Genomic DNA, 19,110 nt, shown 5'->3' with positions numbered 1-19,110 from the left:
GTAAAAGGATGGTAGATTCCTACCATAGTTCTAAAACAATGAATACTGGCAGATATATAAAAATACATGACAGTAATAATGCGTTCTCCTACAAAGCGACCCTAACTAGATGTACCTAAGTGTATCTAGCATGTATATAGGTGTAGAGCCAAGAATCCCTCTAGGATAGAGTCAACTCCATTACCCGAAGTGAGAGACTTTGGGACCACGTCATGGTCTCCAGAAGGACACCCCGTGAGGTATGTAAGACCATTTCAAGCTGGAATGTCTGCGTGTAGGAACATCATCGTCTAGCGTCAGTGTGTCAGCATGGAAGTCCTCATTGTCCTCTCCCTGCCTCAGCAAAGATATGGCGTTTATATACCTAAAGTGTTATCCTCAAGGAATCTGCCTTGCTGTGTCATGTCAGAGTAGGGTGACAGAAGGAATGACCCTTATACATAGTTATTATGCAGGAGATGGTAGTCCTGCTGAGATTCCAAGAATCCTTATGCATAATGAATGAGGCTAGTTTTCAGAGAAAATCCCACATCATATTAGCAGTACCGTAACTAGGTAAAAGGTCAGTACCAAGAACCGGTATGTAGTGTAAAGGCAGGGGAAATATAGGTGAAAGGTCTGGTTACTACCTGAGCCTATATCGGATTACCTCTATGAAACATAACACAATCTGATATGCACATGAGATCAGTATTTGTTGTTTATGAATTCATGGAGACTTGGTGACATATGAAGTAGGTGAGTTTATTTGTGCAGACTAATTTTATTGTCCGAGTTGATTTCCCCTGTGATTAATTTCCGTGTTTTGGGTGATTGTGTCTGAGCATGACATCCCCTGCACGCAAACACATATGCAACTTGGGCCTGAGTGTGCCATTGGCATGTAAATATGACAAAATCATTATGAAATGATCACACAATTGGAATGGATCATGTGTTTGTGTGTGCCATGAGCTATTTGCTAGCTTGCTGGGCTGTGGTATTTCCAACACTGTGAGGGGAGTCAGATTGTATTTGCTATGAATGTGTTGGCGTACTTTTCTCACACACAATTGCTACATACAAGTGTGTGGTATGTAAGCTTAACCCGTTCGACGCTCATGACGGAACGGTTCCGTCATGAGCGTCGGTTGCGCTGTGCTCATGACGGAACCGTTCCGTCATGACCACGCCCGCGCAAGCAACCGTCAGCACCGCGGGGGAATCCGCCCCGCATGGAAGGGGTTAAAATAACATCACACAAAGGGCAGTGAAATAGTAAAATATCCTTCTCATTTAACAGCTGTGAGGAGCCAGGTACCAGTGTGGACCTGCTCACTTTACAGAAGTTGAAATGTGTTTGTATAGTTTACAAAACATAATGCAGATATTGCACAAATGATACACATTCAATGAGAGGCAGTTGCTTACAATACATATTTCACACACATTTGTCTAATCATCATTCAGAAATAGATCCATGGCAATATATGGACATTGTTGAATTAAATGAGAAAGAAAATCTTAGATCTAAAAGCTTTGAGGTGGTCTCCCCCCATCTTTTTGCCTGAATTCCACAAATGTTCTGACCTGCAGATTTTGCACAAATGATACACACCCAATGAGAGCCAGTTGTTTGCAATACTTATTTCACCCGCATTTGTCTAATCATCATTCACCTTTTTGATTGAATTTCTAAATTTTTCTGACCTAGTTTTTGCTGTTTTTAGTACTCTACGCACTTTACCACTACAGAGCAGTGCTAAAGTGCTTGTGCTCTCTCCACTAATCATGGTAATTTTGTCTCATACCCAATTTACATGTTTAGTTTACTTTGGAGTCCCTATTAAAGTGCACCACATGTGCCCAGACACTGTCAATCAAATGTTTCTAGTGGGACTGCAGCACTTATTGTGCCAACCACTTTAGTAGCCCTCTAACCATGGCTCACGCCTGCCATTGCTGAGCCTGCATGTGCAGGTTACATTGCCACTTTGACTTACCAAAATAGACCATCTTGCTAGGCCTAAACATTCCTTTTTTATACAAATAAGTCACCCCTAAGTTTGGCCTTACATGACGCACAGGGCAGGGTACATTGCATTTAAAGGGCTGGACATGTACTTTTAAGTTTTACGTGTCTTGGTAGTGAAAACTCCCAATTTAGTTTTTCATTGCTGCAAGTCCTATCTCTCTCACAGGATAACATGGGGTTACCTCATTACATCTTTTAAGTATAATTCCTAAATGGGAAGGGATATACGTTTCAAGATTGGTGTCACTGGACTCAAAATTTAAATCATGGTGAAGTTGGATTTTAAATTACAGTCTAGCAAATACCACTTTTAGAATTTTGGCACTTACTTACTGTAACCATTGTGTGCCTACTGCTTTTCTCTGAGTGCATATCTGGGTTTGGTGACAGCTGGGCTTTGTGCATTCCGTCTAAAAAGGCACAAGCAAGGGGAGCTTAGGTGTGACTGATGGGCCATCCTGGGCTGGATAGGAGGGAGGAGCTGACACTTACAACTGAATAGGCTGGATTCTGTTCCCACACAAATGGCTTTTTAACCCCTGTAGTGAGTCTGGCACCAAAGCAGGAAGGGAGGACCTCTGTGCACTTTGAAGTAGGGGAGACATTGAAGAAAACGTTAAAGGCACAACTGGGTTTAAGTATTTGACCTCTGACATCATGATTTCAATACACTTTAGGACCTGCGACTACTGCTGCTGAAAGGATTGGCACTCTGCTAGACTGCTGCTTTGCTGGACATCTGCTTTGCTGTGCTCTTGCATTGCTGAGCTACCCTTCTGCCTGTTGTTATCCTGCCTGGATGAGAAGTACTGGACCTGCATCACTTGAACCAAGAGTCACTCAAAGCGCTTACTGGCTTGCCTCCTGTTCTGAATCTCAGGTATATCAAAGACTTCAACTACCTGGATCTGCATCTGGACTCTACAAGCTGTCAAGCAGTGCTACCCCAGTCTTGGACCCTTAGAAGTGAGGCCTAAGGAGCTTACAACCAGAACCCACGCATTATCATCGAAATCGGTGCATCTTTGCCTTTGCATTGTCGGAACTGGTGCATCCTTGCCTTTGTGTGGTAATGAACAGGCACATCCTCATCGAAGAGTGGACTGGAGCCAAAGCATCATATTTGAAAACCAGCACATCACCTTCAGAATTGAAGCCGTGCCATGGTGGGAGTACTAGCCACACATCGCATTCGAAAGAAGTGCCTTGCACTCGGAAACGATGCATCACCACCATTGCGTGGGGAATCTCAAAGTATCTCATCCACTGCACGACTCAACACTGAGGCCTCATTTTGGCTGCACCTTGTTCCTTGCATCTGTGCTGACGATGACCCATTCCGGATCAAAGTACTTTAGATAAGGGGGCACAAGTGAGTCCCTGTATCTGGCCCACGCTCCATTGCAGTTGGCCTGAATTTTTGTCTCTGCCCCAGTCAAACATGGCCAGCTATTCCATTAAAGCGTTTATTGCTTCTAAGTGCTATTTTACATTTAGGGGCCTAATATGATGGAGATAGGAAAGCCTCCGACCCTTGGTTGAAGGCTTTTCGACCCCCATTATCGGTTTCAATTCTGACCAGCTGATTAAGTTTCAGCTGCTCGGAATTGAAACTGCCGGTCATCCCAGCTGGCTTTCGATGGTCTCAAGGAGCACGTCGGTCAGTTGAAACCAGCTTGTAATTCGAAAGGACAGGCCTTTCCACTCTTGGGATTACACTGCACGGTTTCCATTCCGGCCTTTCCATAGAAAACATGTCGGAAAGTGTGTTTGGGGTCGCCAGCAAGGCCCCCTTGTGTATGCGGCCTGCAGGAGGAGGTCGGGCTAGGGGCACCTATGGTTTCCCCTGTTGATCCCTGTACCTTGTGGCAGGCATCTTAGATGCCTGCCATGGGAGCAGGGATGAACACTACCTCCCATTTCCCTATGGGAGCATGTATTATGGCCGGTTTTTGGCCTTAATGCATGCTCCCATGGGGAAATATTAGAATGTCACTGAACACTATTCAGTGGCATCCTAATAAGGTGGTCGGGACAACCGACCAGAGGTCGGTCTGTCCCGTTTACGAGACGGTGTCTGCTCAACAATTGCCTCCTTAGTCTCTACAAATTCATATCTCGACTTCCACTTTTTGGATTTTTGCCATTTTGGTCTTATTTTATTTATAAAATTAAGCTCTATTTTACTAATACGGAGTGGAGTCTTTTTATGGTATTTTCACTGTGTTACTCATTGAAGTGTTGCACAAATACTTTACACATTGCCACTTAAATTAAGCCTGCTGGCTCTGTACTTAGCTACCAGAGGGTGAGCACAGTTTATATTTAGGGTGTTTTGTGACTTACACTGACTAGGATTGTGGTTTCTGTTTGGATAGGGTGCATACCTTTGCCAGCCAAAATCTCAATTTCCAGCATTGGTGATCAGTGATGAGGATCACGCTTGTGTTTGTGCAGTGCCATGCAGTAACTTGATGCACACTACCCAACCATATTTCATTTTTCCTCTATATCATGTTTCTGCCTGCTGGTTCTACATCTGGAGTCTTGGAATTTGAGCTGGCAAATTTTGACCACTACACAGTGGTCCAGAGTAAAGACTTTTTCAAGGAGATGAGAGTTCCTGCCAAGGGTGCCACAAGAAGGTGGAATTTCAAAAGGTGCTGAGGGCCTGGACGGACACCCGCTCGAAGCAGAGTGATGTATTGAGGGATCCTGAGAATGGCTTTCAACAGGAATCACCTGCAGTGGATGAGGGTGACAACCCTGAATTTGAGCTCGCTGTGAGAGCAGAATGCAGTGTCTATTCCGGTGGCCTAGCCCCAAAGTAGAGGAGAGAGGAGAGAGAATTCAATCTGCAGATGGGCAGAATAAAAATGGAGGCTGATGAGAAAAAGGCCAGAAGGGAGGCCAAACAGACTGTGAGGCCTTGGGAAGAAAAAAAACACTGAAAGGGCCTTGAAGGACAAAAAGTTTATGTCAGCTCATGAGAGGAGGTTATTTGAGCTGGATATCCACGTCAGAAAGGTGGAGTCCAGCAGTAATGGTGGCAGCATGTGTGCAGTACCTGATGCAGACAAGAGGATTTGTATACTGAAGGATTTGCTGGCCACGTATGTGCTGGGAGATGTGATTGCTAAGTTTTTTTTCTACTTATGAGATTGCATCCAAGGTAGACAGGGCTCCTGAGCACTGGGGGGAGTGGGTATCTGTGGGAACACATGCCAGCACTCCGGAGGGACACACTTCTTGCATTAGAGGTTGGGGACCAAACGAAGTACACCTCTATGAAGACCATTTTTATTGCCAAATTTGGGCTGACTCCTGAAAAGTATTGCCAAAGATGTAGGGACAGCCAAAAGCTCCTCAGCCAATCATGGGTATATTCTTTTGATTATTCTAGTAAGGCAATGAATGGCTTGGTGAGAGGCAGCAAGGTTAGTGATTTTAATGAGTTGTATCATTTGGTCATGAGAGATTGCATGCTCAGTATCTGTTTTTCTGAGGTGCACCAACACCAGTTGAAAGTAAGCTCAGAGTAGGCTGAGGGCTAGCACCAGAGTGTCAAAAAGGGTTATCTGGGGGGGGACACACCAACAAAGGTGTTCAGGGTTTCCAACAAAAGAAAGAAGGGAGAGGATAACTTTAAAACAAGGAGTTCTGAAAAGGCTCCCAAAAGAATTCCTATGAAGTAGTGGTCACTTGCCTTAGTATGATCCTAAAAAGGGGTTCTTTGACCAAAAGTCAGAGAGGTTTGGATCCCAATGTACAGATTGCTACAAATATGGCCACAACAAGGGCGACTCCAAATGTCTCAAGAGGGCGCAGACTCCTAACGGTGGGCAGACATCATGGTTGGTGAGTGTAGTTTTGGTGGACAGACAGAGATGACTCTAGTTTCCCTGGGGAATACAAAAATGGTTCCAAAAGCCTCCATGCCTTCAAATACTTTAAAGTATAGACAGTGGGTCACCATTAATGGGCAACAGGTGGAGGCTCTGCGAGACGCAGGAGCCAGCATGACAACTGTCAAGTGTCAGCTGGTGTCTGCAGAGCAGGTCCTACTGAACACATTTCACCAAGTCGTATTGGCTGTCAATCGTGAGAGCCATATACAGATGCCTCTGGTTACCTGTGGGTGGGGGGGTCTCTCAGATTCTCTGAAGTTTGCTATGAACCTTGCCATACCAGTTGATTCTTTGCTAGACAATGACTTGGAGCACACTCCCTGGAGGGAGGTAGAACTCGGGTCTCAATTAGAGATGATGAGATTGCCTGAGTGGGTCTGTATGACCACACAAGCCTTGGCTGCCCAGAAAGGGAGTCAAGAAATGTCTGGAGCCTTGAATAATGGCCCGGAAAGCTACCAAAGAGAGGGGCTAGGGGTGTGGGAAAGTGGTCCTTGTAGTTCCTGTGGAGGAATCCCCTGAATCAACTGGGGAAGATATTCCTGCCCTAGGCAACCTCTCTGAGCTTGCCAGCTTGACGGTTCTGCCAAACACAGAGAGAGTGCCCCAATGTTGACGGCTTGAGGCACCAGCCCTCAGTCAATACAGCACGCAAAGCTTCTGGGGATAGCCTACTCTACTGGGAGACCAATCTCCTTTATAGAGGGCCTAATGTTCCTGGTACTTGGCCTCCCCATGTGCTGGTGGTACTCCAGTACAACTGGAACCTTCCCCTTGGACTGGCTCAGAATATACCCCTGGCAGGATATTTGGGGCAAGAAAATACCTTTCCAGGCTTGATTCCCACTTCCTTTCACCCTGAATGAAGACAGCCTCAGATGCATTCTGCAGGTCCTATCCCACCTGCAGGGCTAGTGAAAATTGTATGTAATTGGTTCCTTGGACCCCAAGACAGCTCTAGGCAACCGGCTTGTCCTGATCTTGGTGGACCATGCCACCTGCTACCCGGAGGCCATCCCTCTGAGGTCAGTGACTGCATCCAGAGTGGCCAGAGCTCTGATGGGGATCTCTGGGTTCCCCAAGGAGGTGGTCTCTGAGAGAAGCACTAACCTCTATAATGCGTAAATGAATTCCATATTGGACCGATGTGGTGTAACTTGAAAGTGTACCACACCCTATCAGCCCCAAAACAATGGTCTTGTGGAGAGACTCAAGAAGACCTTAAAAGGCATGATTATGGGCTTGCCTAAGTCCATGAGAAGTAAATGGGACGTCCTCTTGGTAATCCTTCTTTTTGACCACAGGGAGGTGCCACAAAAAGTTGTTGAGTTCAGCCCCTTCGAACTCCTTTATGGACACCCAGTTGAGGGACCTCTGAGCCTTGTCAAGGAGGGGTGGGAGCAAACTCCCAGGAAACACCCTCAGGATATGTCAGCTATATGCTGGCCCTCCACAACCAGATGCACCGCTTCTGCAAAAAGGAGAAGAATTATCTGGAGGCAAGCCAAGAAGTCATGAAAGTCTGGCATGAACATAAGATCACACTGGTGGAGTTTTAACTTGTCCAGAAGGTGTAGGTAATGCAACCAGTATAGCCCAGTGCTCTCCAGGACCACTGCATTTCCTCATATAAAACTAAGAAGAGTAAGGGAGAGACAACTTACTTGGTGGATCTCTTAACCCCCAGAAACCCCCTAAGGGTAATCCATGTAAACAGATTAAAGTCTCACTTTGAGAGTCCGAAGTGAGCATGCTCCTTGTGACCAATGAGGGAGTTGAAGAGGAGAGTGAACATCTCCCTGACCTCCTCTCGATATGACAACATGATGGGTCAGTGGAGGATATCAAACCCTCTTCCACCATGACCCACAAAACTTCAATGGGACTGTTACCAAATGATGGGGCAGTTTGCCTCACTGTTCTCTCTTACCCTGGAATCACACATTTGTGCGTCAATGATGTTGACACTGCAGACAGCCCCCCTATAAAGAATACAATTCACAGGTTGTCAGACAGGGTAGGAGGAGGTCTTCAGGATATTAGCGTTAGGGGTCATTGATCCCTCTAATAGTCCCAGGTCCAGCCATGTGGTGTTGGTACCAAAGGCTTCCACACCATGTACCACACCAGAACTCTTGTGCCAAGCTTCCAGAAGGTGAGCACAGGATAAGTTAGGATGTGTTGTGCCATACCCTGACTAGGATTGTGGTTCCTGCTTGGACAGGGTGCATACCACTGCCAACCAGAAGCCTTCTTTCTAACAGAGAAGCTGTAACAGCATCTCACAGACATTTGCAACATGATCACTTATGCTGTTGCAGCAAATGTACAGACAGTTCAAGTTACCTTACATTCCAACAGGCCTGTGCATCTTCAGTTGACTTGCTCCTCATAAGTGTCACTCAATGCGACCGAAATAGAAATGGATTCCTCAGCGGTTTGAGTATACACTTATAAGGGATTTCAATTCTTCTGTTTCCATAATGTGCCATAAGAGTTGAGCATTTAAGGACATGCCTTAGATTTTTCTCAGGTGAATTTCCTAATGAGTTGCACCACATGAGAGTACGAAAGCACTGTGAGACACATTCTTTCTATTTTGGTGATGTCAGTGCCTAGTCAGTTCTAAGGTAGTTTAGGGTACTGAAGACACACAGACAGGAGATGGCCGGCGCAGAAGTTCCAGAAAAGGTATGGATGGATACAATGGAAGAGAAGCATAACATCCTTTGTGGACATCTAAGTACAAATAGTTTGTAGTTTTGGTGCTGATCATGAGAATCATACCACAGTGTAGTGGTCATGGCAGTTGTTAGTGTTATGATGTTGTTAGCTGAAATAGTTCAATGGCATCAAATGTACAGATTTGGAAAACGGTAAACAGTCTAAATATCGACTTTTTTATATCAACAGACAATAATATCGAGTTCAAAATTTCGGAGGAACAGAATATCGAAATCAAGAATATCGACGACCAGAATATCAACCAGAAGGTAAGAAATATAGTTTTTGTCAATATCGAAGTTAGTGATATCGATAGCAAAAATATTGATGTTACTAATATCGATATAAGTATTAGTGTTATGTATTTACTTTTTTATGCTTGTTTTTAAAAAATGTGTAAATTATTGTACTAGTTTTAAAATATACGTAATATATGTTAATATATTTGGGGAGAGGAGTTGGCCTAATGGATGACGCTAAACATCCTGTGATTCTGGGCAAATCACTTAATCTTCCTGTGCCTAATAAAAAATGAATGTGTGTCCTCATGTAATATAATGTAACGTGACTGGTGCTATGTAAAGCGCTCGGATACCTAATTGGAGTCGGGTCAAGTTTGCGCTATATAAAACTCTGCAAAAAAAATATATATATATATATGTAGTACATTTTTAGAAGTTATAAATAGTTTATTAAAGTAAATTATGTGTTTTAATACCGTAGCGGGTTGTGGGTTTATAGGGGAATAGGGTGGGAAGTAATTTAATTATAGTAAATTAATTAAATATTTTTTAGGAATTACTAAATATTTTTAAATACATTTTGCGTTCTAAGTCTGTAGTGGGTTGTGGGTTTATAGGGGAATAGGGTGGGAAGTAATTTAATTGTAAATAAGTAAATATGTAATTTTTATTTATTGGTATTGATAAATATTTGTATGTTAATTAATTATTAATTGGTAATTAATTGTTATTAATTGGTAATTCATTTTTATTAATTGATTAATTGGTAATTATATTAAGTGTATTAATTTATTATTGAAGTGTGTTGTGAGGTTATAGGCTAATAGGGTGGGAAGTAATTTAATTGTAATTAAGTAAATATTTTGTTTAGTGTTGAGTATTGATAATTACATTATTGTTAATCAATTATTAACTGTTAATACATTTTTTATAATTTTTTTTTTGTTAAATAATTGTTCATTAATTATTAGTTGGTAATTACATTTGATTTTTTATAATTTATTGGTATTTATCAATAATTTATTGTTAATTAATTATTAATTGCTAAATGTTTTTAATCATTTTTGTCTTTCCTATTATTATTTGTTAAGACATTTTAAATAATTATTATTTAATTGTATTATTTTACACGGGTGAGGGTACACGGGTGGGGGTACGTCTCGTACATACACGGGTGGGGGTACGACTCGTACATACACGGGTGGGGGTACACGGGTGGGGGTACATCTCGTAAATACACGGGTGGGGGTACGTCTCGTACATACATGGGTGGGGGTACACGGGTGGGGGTACGTCTCGTACATACACGGACGGGGGTATGTCTCGTACATACACGGGTGGGGGTACACTGGTGGGGGTACGTCTCGTACATACACGGGTGGGGGCACGTCTCGTACATACACGGGTGGGGGTACACGGGTGGGGGTACGTCTCGTACATACACGGGTGGGGGTACGACTTGTACATACATGGGTGGGGGTACACGGGTGGGGGTACGTGTCGTACATACACGGGTGGGGGTACGACTCGTACATACACGGGTGGGGGTACACGGGTGGGGGTACGTCTCGTACATACACGGGTGGGGGTACGTCTCGTACATACACGGGTGGGGGTACGTCTCGTACATACTCAGGTGGGGGTACACGGGTGGGGTACGTCTCATACATACACGGGTGGGAGTACGACTCATACATACACGGGTGGGGGTACACGGGTGGGGGTACATCCCGTACATACACGGGTGGGGGTACGTCTCGTACATACACGGGTGGGGGTACGCCTCATACATACACGGGTGGGGGTACGACTCGTACATACACGGGTGGGGGTACGGCACATACATACACGGGTGGGGGTACATGGGTGGGGGTATGTCTCGTACATACATGGGTGGGGGTACACAGGTGGGGGTACGTCTCGTACATACACGGGTGGGGGTACGTCTCGTACATACACGGGTGGGGGTATGACTCGTACATACACGGGTGGGGGTACGACTCATACATACATGGGTGGGGGGTACAGCACGTACATCCGCGGGGTCTGGGGGGGTTTTGGCACATACCGGGCACCCAATTCCACTCGCATCGCGCCGTACTTCGCTTTTCCGGCAATTTTTGGGTGCCGTAAAAATATTGCCATCCGGACTGGTGTTGGTACGATTCGTACTTCCTGGTTTGTGAAATGCAGCCTGCATGCGTCCCGACGTCATGTCGGCGCTGTCCCGGATCACATTGGTATGTGTTTTTACAGTCGGTCGGTGTTTTTTCCGACTCGTACGGAAATGGTGTTTCCGTACGAATCGTACTTGCAAGTTTGTAGGGTTATTTTACCGGGTACGAGTCGGACGGAGAAAACCCTCCGACCGACGGTTCGTACCCGGTTTTTCCAGGATCGGAATCGGCACCTATATGTGGGTGTTCCCATTCAACTCCCATGAAACCTGAAATCTGGAAATGTGTCTGAATGCTACGCCTCCCCAAGGGAGGCGTACGGAGGTGAAACGAGGAGAAATGTATTCATTTCTCCTCGTTTTGTTTTTCCTCTTTCTATGCGTGCTGCATTCTGCACCACACATAGAACGAGGAAATAACCTCTAAGGATTGTTTATGTACAGGAAGGTGTCCCTTCCTGCACACAAACAATCCTTTAAATAAATGATGTTTTACAAGTTCTATGTGTGCTAATGCGGCACACATAGAAGTTGGAAAACACCATTTCTGATTTTTTAAGTGTAGGAAGGGAACCCTTCCTGCACATAAACAATGTCTCCATGATGCAGGAATCCTTGCACCATGCACCATGGTGCAAGGATGCCTGTACCCACACATGGCAGCAGTTTGTGTGCCCGCGCAGGGGGAAGCACAGAAATGCAACAAATTGTTGTAATTATGTTGCATCCCTGTGCTTTTGAAGTGACTCAGTGTGGCGCAGCAATATGGCCTGTGGCATGCACTAAGTCACTTTCCTCGAGAATCTGGCCCAAAATATTAAAAGAAAATATTAAAAGAAATTCGACTATTACAAAGAGACGCACAACATCTACCTCTTAGAAGATTTTGGGGAGATTGCGCATGTGTTGATTTAATTTTTAATAGTCATAATGTTTTGAGTAGTAGTTGTATGGTGTTGATGTTAGCAGGCTTCTGTTGAAAAGATCTATAACTGTTGTTTCAAAATTGTCACTAATGTATTCTTGTGATACACAAAGTTATTTTTCAGGCGGGGTAATAATTTTACCATCTACCTTACATCAAAGAGTTTAGAAGCAAATGGTATTGACGTGTTTCTTTTTTTTATTTTTAAATTTAATGTGTAACATTTACATATACATATACAACAGCTTTTTGTTAATGCTAAATTGACCCAATACATCACATTGAAATGAGATATAATGAAATTAGTAATTATGGCGTATGAATGTCTCCACATTACAGAGTGCACATTGATTGGATTCTCAAGGAGGGTGTGCAGTACCTTACATGTGTTGCTTCTCGTTATTCTGAGTTACAATTCACCAGGATCATATTATTTAATCTTCATTCTATATATCCTGTCATAAGAAAAGTTAGAAATAAATACATATCAACATTTAGAGAATATGCACATTTGTTAACTGACACTTTTTTTTGTTTTTAAATAATTTTTATTAAGAAAATAAACAGCAGAGTACACAGAAAGTAAAACAAAGTATAAAATCATGACAAAAGGAAATTAAACCTATTTCCGGTCAAAGACATGCTTTTGATTGGATGTTTAAGTTTAAAGTAAAGACAATCGGACGTACGTGAGATGGCAGAGCTAAGACTCAGGCCATTGTAGTACGTAAAAGGCTGTTTGACATCATGGCTTTAACATCATCCTGGTACATACTGATACATTAAGTCGATTCAAACCTTGATATATTGATCGCATAACTTATGACTATGTTTGTGATTAAGGAGTCTTGTTGTGTACTAAATAGCATGCATAAAGTGATTACCACTATGAAAATAAAGGCATTTTTGTACATGGAAGACATCCATTCGAATGACACCTTGATACATTGACAGCATATATTGTTCCTATTGTCCTGTTGAAGTATCTCTATACCCTTGAAGATAACAATGCGAGTGAAGTCTCAGCACCTTGAGTATATGTGTTTTTTACCTATGGTTGTGTTTATGGCATCATGTTACATAGTATACAGTAGTTAGGTGAATACATCTGAACCAGGTCATGAGGCATGTCATCATCCATACTTCATAAATGATTAAAGGGATGGAAAAGAAAATGTAAACTATCGTAGAGTAGTCCGATATGGTGGAAGAAAGGTTGCCAGCATTAAATGATTATATAAGTCGGGCCCTTAAAAGAAATGGCCTACCCTGGTTTATTTATTGGGTAAATAACATTAGGACCAACCTGACCCCAGAAGTGGAGTATGGATGAACGTTTAATCAGGGTGGGTCGTCATTGAAAGAAGTTGCGTCAAGTGAGTCCCACATTTTTCTATTTGGTGACCGCCAAGGCGACATTTGTAGCCATAGATTATCCGCCCTTGTAAGAAAGGAGAGCCACTCCTGCCACATCCTAAAGGCGACTTTCTTAGTTTTTTCCAGATATTAAGAATTAGTTTACATGCAAGTGTAAGCATTCAGTCTAGCTGACACTTTTAAATGTATTTTGGAACATTTATCAACTGTGCAGGGCAATTCCTTGTTAGATTTGTGACTTAAGCAGAATATGACCATGTTTACTCGCCATGTGATCTCCCACCTATGGGATCAAGGGGTTCTCCAATTTTAATGCAACAGGGAGATGACAATTTCCCTAATGAGCCTGTATTTCATTGCAATTCCGTTTTCATGCAAGTCAAACAAAGGAGGGGCATATTATCAAGACAGGTGATAAAATTATCACCGCTTTAGCGTCAGAAAACTGCCGCTAAAACGGCGATAATGGGCTTGATAATATGCTCTATGGAATTCCCATAGAAGCCCTTGTTGACACCAGAACATGGGCTTCAATTGGAATTCCACAGAGCATATTATCAAGCCCATTATGGCTGTTTTAGCTGCAGTTTTCTGCTGCTAAAGCGTCAATAATTTTATCGCCTGTCTTGATAATATGCCCCGTAATTCTCTGAAGATTTTTTCTTTTCTCTGTTGTCCTTTTGACAGGGCGAGAAGACATTGATGGTGCCTTGCTTTGACAATCTCCAAGGTTGTATGCACACAATGAAGGACTATGGTGTGCCTCTGCATATTCCAGAGACGAGCCCTACATTTTTTTCATGCACTCTACTTTCATGCATGACTTTCGTACATACATGCAGCGCCACTTTGTAGGACTTTTTTGCGTGGGTTTTGCCCTACTACTCCCACATTGCATACATTATTTTCATTTTTGCAAAATTTCTGTTTTAGCACCACACAATCATTGAAATTTGACGCACATACGGATTTGTGCCCAAAAGGAAATATCTCAATGGGTTTGTGGTGGATTGAGACACACCCACGCTTACATTTAGTAATTCTGCCCCCTCGCCAATACAGTAAACATGGCACTGCAACAGATAATACGTTCTTGAAAATCTCTTTTGTCTTGTACATTATAATGCACCTGTTAAATAACGATTTTGCAGGGTACGACATTTACCCAGTGGTATCATTAACAGTCACATTTACCATGCAGCTCATAATCAGCGCCTTAGTCCTGTAATTTGGGCCAACGTAATATTCTCTTGACACATCCTTTCCTGAGTTTGACATTTACTGCCCACCTACAAGTGCTTGTTTTAGAAAATGAAACTCTTTGCATCAGACTGGCTCTATCATCACAAACAACACACTAAGGAGCATATTTAAAAGGGGATTGTGCCATCGGAATGTCACTTTTTAAGACCGATGGGTGGCGCAATGCCCTGCACCATATTTACAAAGTGGTGTTCGCCGCCTTGTAAACATAGGGGCAGATTTATGTTTCCTGGCGCATCCCTGCAAATCAGCAGGGATGCGCCAGGAAAGATGCGTCACGCAAGTGCACCCTTGCGCCACCAAAGATGCGCCGCATTTACAATGCAGCGCATCGTGGAGAAAGGATAAACAGATGCGTGGCGCATCTAATGGCGTAAGGGCGGCGCATTGCTGGAGTCGTGTCGCAAGCACGACACAACTCCAGAAATGTTTAGGGGCTGCCCATACCTAACATGCTGCGTCATGCCTAACGCCTGCTTCAAGCAGGCGCAGGGTTTTGATGCAGCAGTGTCGGAAAAGTGACTCAGTGAAATCTTGTAGATTTCACTGCGTCACATTTCCGAGGCTTTTTCCGATGGAACGCCCACCCTGCATACATTAAACCTGACACAGGTTTAATGTAGCGCAGGGCTTTACAACGTGACACATCTCCCTAGATGCGTCACGTTGTAAATAAGGTGCAACATGGCGCATAGTTTACGCCGCCGCTGCGTCACAGAAGTGATGCAACGGCGGCGTAAATGTCTCGCAAGGGGCTTGTAAATCTGCCCCTAAGTACCCTTCTATGTAGTTTTCTGTGCGAAAGGGCCATGCAATGGGTGTTGTTGTGGGTGTTGCACCGCAAGACACCCATTGCTTTTTGATGCTGCCCCAGATTTACAAGAATCTCTGCGTTTTTGAAATGACACATTGCAGCGCTGCAAGATGTGCTGCAAAACCGCGCTGTACCATTTCCTTGGAGATATGCCCCTAAGGAACATGGCCAAAAAGAAAAACATGGAAGTGGAACCTTTAGCAGATAGAACATGCATTTACAGCAAACAGACATGACAATAATTAAACAGATGGCTGCACAGACGTATTTGGTAAGGTGGATATAGCTGCCATAAAATTGTAACAACTAAGAAGGACGTGCCTGGCAATGTCTTGATTCTTTCATGAGATTCAATAATTCTAAAACTGAATAAGGTGTTAATTTTAATTATACACATTTTTGGAATGAAAAATATTCCGACCATTTTTACAGTTGTTAAAAGGGTTCAAATTTTTTGGAACCATTAGTAAATGAGATTTCTTAACATAATAAATCAAAACGCCCAAAAAGTTACGCAAGACTTTTTACTTGTTTCACTTGCATGAAACACAAATATGGCACTGTAACAGAATAATGATATCATGCCTAACTTCATCCGAATTCTCTGAATCCAAACAAAATGCGTATTAGTTTGTCAACTTCAAAAATGTGTGAAAATTATTTTACAAAGTACTAAGAAATCTTTCCACATGTGCATACAAATTAAAGAGAGCATTCATTGTTTCTCCTTATAAACGTTTCAGAAAGGTATCATTTGCACATATTTTCCAATATTAAACAACACCAGTATTACAAATCTATTGATTTTTATTGGTAATTCTCAAAAGAATCTTGCAGACCTGGGGTTAGAGTGGATTTTTAAAACAAGTTCGTCTATTTTATTGAGTTTGTATGTGTCCTATGCATGACTAGTGGGTGAGCATGATGAAGACACTGGTTGAATAAATGAGTGACTGAACGGATGAGCGAGTGAGTTCATGGATGGATGCAGGCAGATTATGCCAATTTTACAGGCTCGACTTCAGGCAGAAGCACTAACAATGTCAGAAAAAAACTAAGATTTGTCAGCAATATGCCGGCAAAAACATTGTGCCATTTTGTCATGAATATGCACAATATGCATCATTAGTTCAGTGCAAACTTTATCCTAGTGGTGGTCATCATTGAGCTAGAGTACCAATAGTAAGTGAAGAATTGTTTCATCCTGGCAATGCAAGCATTATGCAGGACTCTTCAAAATGGTTGTAAGAATTCTAAAAGTTTGTCAAGAATTAGAATTATCCATGTTCAAATTTGTTCCATCATCTTGTAATCTGCCATCCATGCTCAGATTTGCACATCTTGCTTAATTCTAATGGCTTGATTAATTCACTTTTCTTAGTAATCTTTAGTGCATTATTAAATGCGCTTCATCACTCAGTATTCCTTAGTGAAAGCACAGATTTCCACTAGAATTCACAAACTAGAAGCTCTTTGTTATATTTGCATCTAGAAATTTTGAGTGATGTCCCAGATATCCTCATCGCATAGGGCTTGATTGTGAGTCTGGTGGTCCACGGACCGACGAGATCGCAGGGGTGCGGCAGTGGCTGTCTTTCAACCATCCTATGACAATTAGGGTGGTTGGACCGCCATCATCCTGCCGCAGTTGCCAGGGAACCGTCATTCTGTGGAGGTGGTGCGGCTGTGTTTGGAGCAGCAATATGTTTGCAGGACTGCCGCGATCCCGCCAAGTATATTACAAGTTTTCACTCCACCACCGTTTTCATGGTGGTTCCTCCTCCATGAAAACTGTGGCAGAGAGCAAACAAAGTGAGCCCTACAGGGCCCCCTTGTGCCTCTGCACCATGGAGTGCATGCAGAGGACACAACATGTGCGTATGCACCCCAGCTCCCACACAGCATGCATGCAGTGCATGAACTGCTTTTGTCGTTCTCATTGCGGTGCCCATTTTCTCAGGCACCACCATGGGAATGTAAAAAAAAAAGTCCGCCAAACATGAGAAACACTTGCAATCTGGTGGGCAGCCCGACTCATAATCAGGCCCTTGGGGGCCTTTGCTGCATGTTCTTATTTTGACCACCACTCATTAATCCTTCTTGCATTTACACAATCACTCTGTAATCCTTCGGCATCTTTCATTCTATGGTGACTCCAGAAAGTGGTTGACAGCAGTACTACAGAATATGTATGAATTCAGATTCCAAGACACCACCTGGTATCAGAATTGAAAGTTTACAGGTGTCTGCTTAAAATACTATCACGTGATTTATCATGAAGCTCAATTAAGAAGAGTGTGATGGTGGTGGTTGCTGCTCTTGTCTGTACCCTTTCCACCAAGCTAGTCATCACTGATGGCATTGGTCCCCCCAAAGGACATTTTGCATGTAAAAATGGCTTGCACTAACATGAGGTGGACGTCTTGATCTGTAAATGGAGATTTATAATGCCATGCTGCTAATGTGGCTCTAATAACACTTAGGCATTTTTTAAATCCCAGCACCCAAATTACTGTCCCAGGTAGAACAAAGTAGACAAAATTCTGAATTAATCAAGGGGTCATTGTGAAGCACCTTCAAGGTTTTCCAATTGAAACTAAAAGTTGAATAAAAAAAATATTGAAATTGAGTTGAAAAAAATGTCAGTTTGTGCCAACTTTTTCACCTTTAACTTCTTCTAAATATGGAAGGGAACCTTTCTGGTTGTGCTGATCTATAGGACTTTAAGGTTCACCAAGAACCTGAGGTACCCAGAGCCAATAACTGAGCTGCGCCTTGAAATGGGTTTTTATTGAGTACCGGGTATATAGCAATTCATTTGGTAAAATATAAAGAGGGAAAATAGGTATAAAGGACACCTATGTATTTCCAAAATGGGAGCACAATATAGATTTTAGAAGCAGTAGATAGGGACTCACGTCTGAGCATGCTCCGTCCATCACCACCCCCTTTTGTACCGCTTTGTTCGCCATAAGTTGGCAGGGTATGCTCAGACGTGAGTCCCTTCCTCACTTTGCCACTGGGTTCAAGCAAGCCTGGCTGAAGACAGCTGAAATGCCAGAGACCGGTCCTAGGAAGCTTGTTTCCCGTCCAGGGAAGGCATGGCTTGGCAGTTCGGGCTGGACTGTTCCCATGGGGCACAGGGTCAGACTGATTTGCATATGGCCATGCCTGAACGGGGGTGGCAGAGTGGGCTAAAGAACGGTGATGGAGCAAACCCAGATCTGTTGACTGGGTGTGAGTGTTTGATTGGTTCTGATGCTCCGTCCATCACCACCCCCTTTTGTACCACTTTGTTCGCCATAAGTTGGCAGGGTATGCTCAGACGTGAGTCCCTTGCTCACTTTGCCACTGGATTCAAGCAAGCCTGGCTGAAGATGGCTGAAATGCCAGAAACCGGTCCTAGGAAGCTTGTTTCCGGTCCAGGGAAGGCATGGCTTGGCAGTTCGGGCTGGACTGTTCCCATGAGGCACAGGGTCAGACTGATTTGCATATGGCCATGTCTGAACTGGGGTGGCAAGGTGGGCTAAAGAATGGTGATGGATCAAACCCAGATCTGCTGACTCGGTATGAGCGTTTGATTGGTTCTGATGCTCCGTCCATCACCACCCCCTTTTGTACCGCTTTGTTCGCCATAAGTTGGCAGGGTATGCTCAGACGTGAGTCC

This window comes from Triturus cristatus, chromosome 5_1 (genome assembly GCF_964204655.1).
Source record: "Triturus cristatus chromosome 5_1, aTriCri1.1, whole genome shotgun sequence".
NCBI lineage: Eukaryota > Metazoa > Chordata > Amphibia > Caudata > Salamandridae > Triturus > Triturus cristatus.
Note: the sequence above shows the minus strand (reverse complement) of the source record.